The sequence below is a fragment of the Cavia porcellus genome, unplaced genomic scaffold, assembly GCF_034190915.1.
Source record: "Cavia porcellus strain 051 isolate PalLab524CR breed Dunkin Hartley unplaced genomic scaffold, mCavPor4.1 scaffold_7, whole genome shotgun sequence".
Taxonomy (NCBI): domain Eukaryota; kingdom Metazoa; phylum Chordata; class Mammalia; order Rodentia; family Caviidae; genus Cavia; species Cavia porcellus.
The window spans coordinates 66794074-66801119 of NW_026947490.1; the positions used below are offsets into that span (position 1 = coordinate 66794074).

At 40.0% G+C, this 7046-nt stretch overlaps 1 pseudogene; it reads left to right on the top strand.

Moving 5' to 3' along the window:
- The first annotated feature begins 4380 nt into the window (after nucleotides 1–4380).
- On the top strand, nucleotides 4381–4473 carry LOC111756443 (U6 spliceosomal RNA; annotated as a pseudogene).
- Nucleotides 4474–7046: the final 2573 nt, after the last annotated feature.

Consider the following 7046-nt stretch of genomic DNA (forward strand, 5'->3'; position numbering starts at 1 on the left):
ACAAATTGTTTCTTCAGAGAGGCAGTCCCAGGTGCTCCTCTGCCTCCAAAATAGTGCTTTTTCATACTATAGCAGAACATTAGGATAGTATTTTTATGTCTTGCTATCCACTCAGATAAGTTTTATCATCTTTTGATTCTTCCACATTATTAATATTGCTAACTTTGAGTCACAAAGCAATCTTACATATTTTCCAAGAGAACATTGTTTTTAAGATTCTTCAGGGATATGAGTTTTTGTACTAACAAAATTTGTCTAATTATGTTAAATATTGATGTTTGCACATCTGAAAGATAGACTTTAATGAATACATTAAACTAAAAGCTATTTTAATTCTAATAAGATGGTCTTTCTTCGATGCCCTAATATCTTCAGAATTCATTTTAGTCCTTGTAGAACATCAATTTTTGTGAAAAGTGATTGTTTTAATCCTCCCTTGTAAAAACAGGGTAAGTCTAGGTCCACACTAAATGCAGAGTATAGAACCATGAGACATGAAATGAATACGTGACAAAATACTTTTTCTTTATAAACAAAATTATCAAGTTTAAACCTTTGAGGACAAGTGAAAGAAAGAAGTAATGGGGGGAGAACATTGAGACCCCTAAGGGCTCCTTTATCTTTTGACATCTGTGATCTTTATATGTGGTTCAAAATAATAGTTCTAGGCTGTAATCTGAGAATCTGTGGAGTTCAAGTTCCATTCAAGGGCTCCACGCAGCCCGATAAAACGAACTGTTCTTTGCTGTTTTTGTAGCACAAAGTTCCCCCAGCCCAGCCAGTACACTTCCGCTGCCCAGGGGATACTTCCGGGTGCAGTCCAGTTGCTTCTGTCCCTTAGAACTGCTGGTCACTGTGGTGCACAGCTGGTCACTACAATACATACTGTAAGAACCAATCAAAAACAGCCAAGTACTCCACCTCTGTGCCCTCCCTAGTTTGCAGCCCCATAAGTACCTCCCTCTCTGGGCCTTCATGGCCTGACATTTTGAGGAACAATTGATTCCTAGTCAGTGCTCATCTGATGTTAAGTCAATCTACTTCCAAATCCTGGGTCACATCAGTGTTTCTGTTTGCCATACCTTTGTAGTTCACTCTTCTTTAAGTGTATAATGGAGATCTTCAGAGATGAAATATGTCATAATGTCACAGTTCTAAAGATGAGTGGGGCATGGCTCTAATTGCTATTAGAATGTGTTTGCAGTCTTGTATTTTAAATCAGGCTTAATTTCTAATAAAACTAGAAACACTTAACAAAATATCTGTGAGGCCAAAAATATCAGAGTGAGACTAAAAGAAATCAGTCTGTCTGGGACCTATAATCAAAACAGCTGGAAAACAACAATTCTGTGAGAAGAATAAGTGTATCTCAGGGAATTGGGAGGGAGCTCGCAGGAAAGCTAGAAACTACAGAGAGATGGAAGAAACAACACAATGCAGAGAAAAGAAGGAAGCTGCCTGGAAAGCTCCTCCAGCTCCCGGGAGCTAACTCAAGTCCGGGCAGCACTGGTAGCTTCAGGGAGAAACAACAGAGCAGGCCAGAGGTGCTACCTGTGAGAGAAGTCCACAGTTACTGTAAACTGCAAAAACCTCATGGGATTTTACTTAGCAAGTGACTCTTCCTGCATAGCAGGCTGGAGCTGGGGAAGAAATCCAGCAGTGCCTGCCATGTTTGAGAGTGTTTGATCAGGAGCCATTTGGGGAAGGGGTTAATTGTTGAAGGCTGAGTCACAGAACAGCTGTATAACAGCCATACTTCAGGGTTTCTGATGTCACCCTACCGCAGTGACTAGGCGGGAGACAGCAGGAAGAGGCAGCTGTGGAGAGGAGCAGGGTAGATACAGATAACCTGGGAAGTTTAAACCAAGGCTGGAAGGACGCGGGGTGGTCGTCCTCTGAGGTGAGAAGCCACACCCGGCATGGAGTGCTCCAGAAGGGTCAGGGCCTGAGAGTGCTGGCGTTAAGCCCAGGGGACTGCTTGATGAGCCCCTCCCACTCCACTGCACCCATGCAGCACAGAGCTCAGTGAAATGCTTTTCTTTCTACCAATGTGACCAGGATGCAGCTCAGGTCGGATGGTTGCACCAGCAGAGGGAGTAACAATGGAGGACCTCTAGAGCAGGGGGAGCCCCTCATAAACCCCCAGACCTCAAAGCGTGGCTGAGAAACCCATGATCTGGGGTGCAGAGTGGGATGAGGAAAGTGGGAGTTGCTGGACCCAGCGGGAAAGGCAGGCCAGACTCGGCTTTCACTCACAGAAATGTGAAAGAAAAGAGCAGGTCTTAGCGGTGACTTCCTACCGCTCTCCAGTTTGTGCTGGGTTCCAGCACCGCAGTCCCTGAAACACACAGAGGCGGTTGTTTGGGACACTTTGTGGGGAAGGGATGTCATTTGGGGTTTGAAGGGGTATTTTCCGTTTTCTCTGAATTTTTTTATTTTGCTCTGCTTTTTTCTCGTTTCTTTATCTTTTACCGTTATTCCTTAATAAGGATCCTTCATCTCACTTTTCTGTTCTGTTCATCTTTCTTTCCCTTATTTTCCAATTTTTACTTCTTTCATTCTCCTGTTCCTCACCTCCTCTAATAGTAGCAGAACCATTAAACTTTATTAATCTTAAGCCATTAGTTTAGGCATTTAGTGTGTCTATTGTGATCAGATACAGTTTTTGTGTTTAGGAAATATTTACTGTGTCTCACTGTTGATTTGCCTTTGTATTTGTGCCCTAAATACAGATCTCTTTTCTATGACCAATGGAGCTACCTTATTGGTTCTTATGATATGTCAATGCCCAGTGTGCCTTTGCATTATTGTTGTGTATTTAGTTGCTACTGCATAGTGGTATCATTATTGCTATTAAATTTTTTTCTGCCTGCCGCTGTCTGAAATTTCTTTGTGTCATTATCAGTAGTATGGTCGATTCTTGGAGAAATACTTGTTGAGTCAGTTATGCTGCAGCCTCCCCTCCCGAATTAATGGAAGTGGGAAGTGGTTGGATCTTGGAACAGAACCACAGTTAGTGATGCCCATCCGCACCTCACTGAAATGCAGACACTAACCAAAGAGATCTCCATATAAGCAATAAAACGTTTCCACTTTGACTCTTGAGTCAGTGTGTGCACACGCACATGTACACACACACACACACACACAGAGAGAGAGAGAGAGAGAGAGAGAGAGAGAGAGAGAGAGAGCAATATGAGAGAACAAGGCAAGGAATGGATTCTAAAATTCCCAACTTCCCCAAAGCTGATCCATAGGCTACCAAGGGGGAAGAAATCAAAAGCTACACAGCTAAACTATTTGAAATGATAAATCAAGAGATAAAAACATCAATAAGGCGCTCAGTGAGCTCACAGAAGTTACAACTGAACAGATAATACTTAATAAGGAAAGCAATCATTGAATTTATGATGCTAATAAAAAGTTAGTTGAGCTAAAAAAATATAAAACATGACCAGTTTAACAAAACATTAGAATTGATGAAAAAGTACCAATAGAAGCCCAGAAGATTAAATATTTTATTTAAAGTATGGGCAGAAGAGGTGACTCTGAAAAAAATACCCATAGAAGGACAGTTTCTCAATATGACAAGAATCATTTATGATAAATCTACTGCCAATGTATTAGCCGGAAAGCTGAGAGCTGTACCTCTAAATGCCAGGAACAAGACAAGAATGTCCACTGTTGTCACTGCTGTCCAACACAGTGCTAAAAACATTAGCCAGAGCAATCATAAGAAAGAAATAGAAGAGTATGTATAGGAAAGGAAGAACTCAAATTATTGCTTTGACATGACATTATCCTCTACACGGAATATATATCTTTTATGCCTACTGATTATGGAGAGGAGAAATGAGTGGGTATTAAGGTTCCCCATTACAATTGTGTTTTCCCTTAACAAGTATGCAGTGACCTTCTTTGTCTCTCTTGATCAGTCTTGGCTTAAGATCACATTGTCTGCAAATAGAATAGTTATCCCTGCTTTTTTTCTGGGTTCCTGTGGAGTACTGTTTTCCATCCTATGACTTTTAGTCTGTGAATTTCATTTTGAATTGAATGTGTTTTTTTTAATGCAGCGTACTATTGAATTTGCTTCTTGATCCATTCTGTCAGTCTGTTCCTTTTGACTGGTGAGTTGAGACCTGGATAGTGAGTGCTATGTATTGGTTTATCTTTTTCATGTTATGTTCCTGTTGTTGGCTCCCTGCCTTTCCTCTCTTTAATTGTTTGTGTTGCCTGGCGGTTTCTTTCTGTTGGAGTTCTTATGTTTGCATGCTTCATTTTCTCTTTCTAATGTATCTTTCAGAGCACTCTGAAGAGGTGGCCTGGTGGTCATGAATTTTTTCAGTTGTTCTTTGCCATGCAAGTATCTTATTTCTTGTGTTCATTTAGGCAGCACATATACCAAAATTGGAACGATACAGAGAAGACTAGCATGGCCCCTCAGCAAGGATGATGAAATATCTTATTTCTCCCTTGATTCTGAAAGATAGTTTTATGGGGATATATCAGTCTGTGTTGACGATTCTTTTCTTTTGGGCATAGAGTACCTCACTCCAAGTTCTCCTTGATGTGAGGACTTGTGTTGAGAAATACACGATGGTTCTGATGTGCTTTCCTTCATAGATGATTTGTTTCTTTAACTGCTTTTAATATTTTGTTCTTATGCTGAGTTTCTAGAATCTTGATTATTGTATGCCTTGGTGTAGATTTATTTTGGTCATGGCTATTTGGAGTTCTATGTGCTTCATTTATTTGTATGTTAAATTCTTTGTCCATATTTGGGAAGTTTTCTACCATAATTTCTGTGAAGAGCTTTTTTTAAAAAAATGTGTTTTGTGAAAATAAAAAAATAAATAGGCCGGACATGGTGGCTCACACCTATAATCCCAGCACTCAGGAGGCTGAGGCAGGAAGATCACTGTGAGTTCGAGACCAGCCTGGGCTACAAAGTGAGCTCAAGGCAAGCCTGGACTACACAGCGAGACCCTGTCTCAAAAAGACTAAATAAATAAATAAATAAATAAATAAATAAATAAAATGAAATGTGTTTTGTGCTATCTCCAGAGTTCTCACTAACTCCAGTCAATCTTACATTGTTCATCTTTACTTCATCTTGCAGCTGTTGGATTGATTTTTCATTATCTCGCTGTTTTTGCGATCTTTCTTATTATGGTCATTAGCCACAATCCTGTTTTCTAGATCTGATATTCTATCCTCACCTTCATTCAATCTCTTGTGTATACTTTCAGTGGTGTACTTAATCACCTGGATATCTGTTTGAATCTGTTTCATGCATTACACCTCTTTCTTTGTTGGGCTTTCATGGTTTCCATTGTTTTCCTGAGCTCCTCTATTTTCTTTTACCTGTATCTTCTTAAATGTCCTTCATTTTGATTGTCATTTCTTTTTACACCTTAGAGATTTTTTTTCTGTAACTTTTTCTACTTTTTTTCACTTCTGTTGCTATCATTTCAGAAAGTTCCAGTGGGTGGCTTCCAATTTCCTCTCTCTCATTGTGCTCTGGACTTCTCCTGGGCTGTCTGGGAATCTAGGACTGCATTTTGCTTCTGCATTTTGTCATCTTCTATTTTCTATAGTTTATTTCATTTTACCTTCTGTGTTGATGCTTGTAGATTTTCTATGGTAAATAGCTTTATCCCTAGTATTGAGGGTTCCCTAGGAAATGTCTGTTTCTCAGGGATATTTCATATACATATATATATTTCTTGGTCTTTGTGCCTATCCAAAGAATCTTCCCAATGTATTAATGATGTGAAATCACTGTTTGTCTTTAGCACTGGACTACAGTGTTGGTTATGATCCTATCCAATGATAGTGTTGTCATACAGGGGAGAAAAATGTATTATAACAGTTATGACATCTTGGATAAAGTAGTAACGTTAGCAATAACAATAGTCTCTAGCACATTCTGGCTACTGAAAAAGTATGGTAACTATTAACCTGATACCTTTACCTATAGGAGGATGTTCTATGGTTGTATAACAAAATTCAACATATTCCAGGAACTTGTAGGCAATGATTTTTCTGCTTACTGGAGTAATTTTATCCTGTTATGGGGTGAGTGGAGGCGCCTTTAACAGGTACAGTGGACAAGATAAAGAGATGAATGAGGTTAAATACAGTAGCAGCAATGCTGGTAGACAAAAGATGATTACCCAAATTTGGGGAAATTAGAGGACATTGAAGGGAAAGAATAAAAGAGAAAGCAGAGGAGTATTGAAGTGAAGCAGGATGGGCCCGGGATTTAGTTCAGCAGCTCAAGCACTTGCCTGATAAGTGTAATGTTGTGAGTTTGATCTCTGGTACAAAAAAAAAAAATTCAGAAGTGAACCAGGAGAAGAGACAATGTTTACTCACATGAAAGTGTCAGAAAATCAACCAAGATAGTTGAAAGCGAGAAAGAAGATGAGTAGAAGAAAACAACAAGAAAGATTAAAAAATCTAAATCATGAAAGAAAGAAAAGAACAAAAAATAACCACAAAAATATAAAACAAAAAGAAAAAACCCCAACTGGAGAGAAAAAAGGAAAATCAATGAAATAAACAGAGAAAAATAAAAGTAGAAAAAGTCTTCTGGTGTCTGCAGTTCTGCGATTGGTTCAAGTCAGAACCCAGAAATGTGCTGTGTGCTCCAGCCAAGTTTGCAGTGGGGTTTGTGCTGGGTCTGAGACCGATCATGGCCTCGGGACGGGACGCCGGGGCTGGGGCTGTTCTTCTGTCCCCGAGTTCTCCTTAGTCCTTTGATACACAATGGTGGCCCCACCTGCCTGCTGATATTCAGTGTGTCTGTGTGCCGAAGTATAAGGCTGGCTCACTCGACTTAGTGACTGCTGGCCCACGTTATCACTGCTACTGTGGACGTTTCCACTGCGCTGGACCTGCCTGCCTTGTTGTGTGAGCCTGCTGCTGGGTCACTGATCTTGCCTGGACCAGTGTGTATGCTGCCTGCTGGAGCCTGTTGGGATCTGTCTGGATTTTTATTTCTTTCTCTCTTTTTTTATTTTAAAGAGGAAAAAACAAAA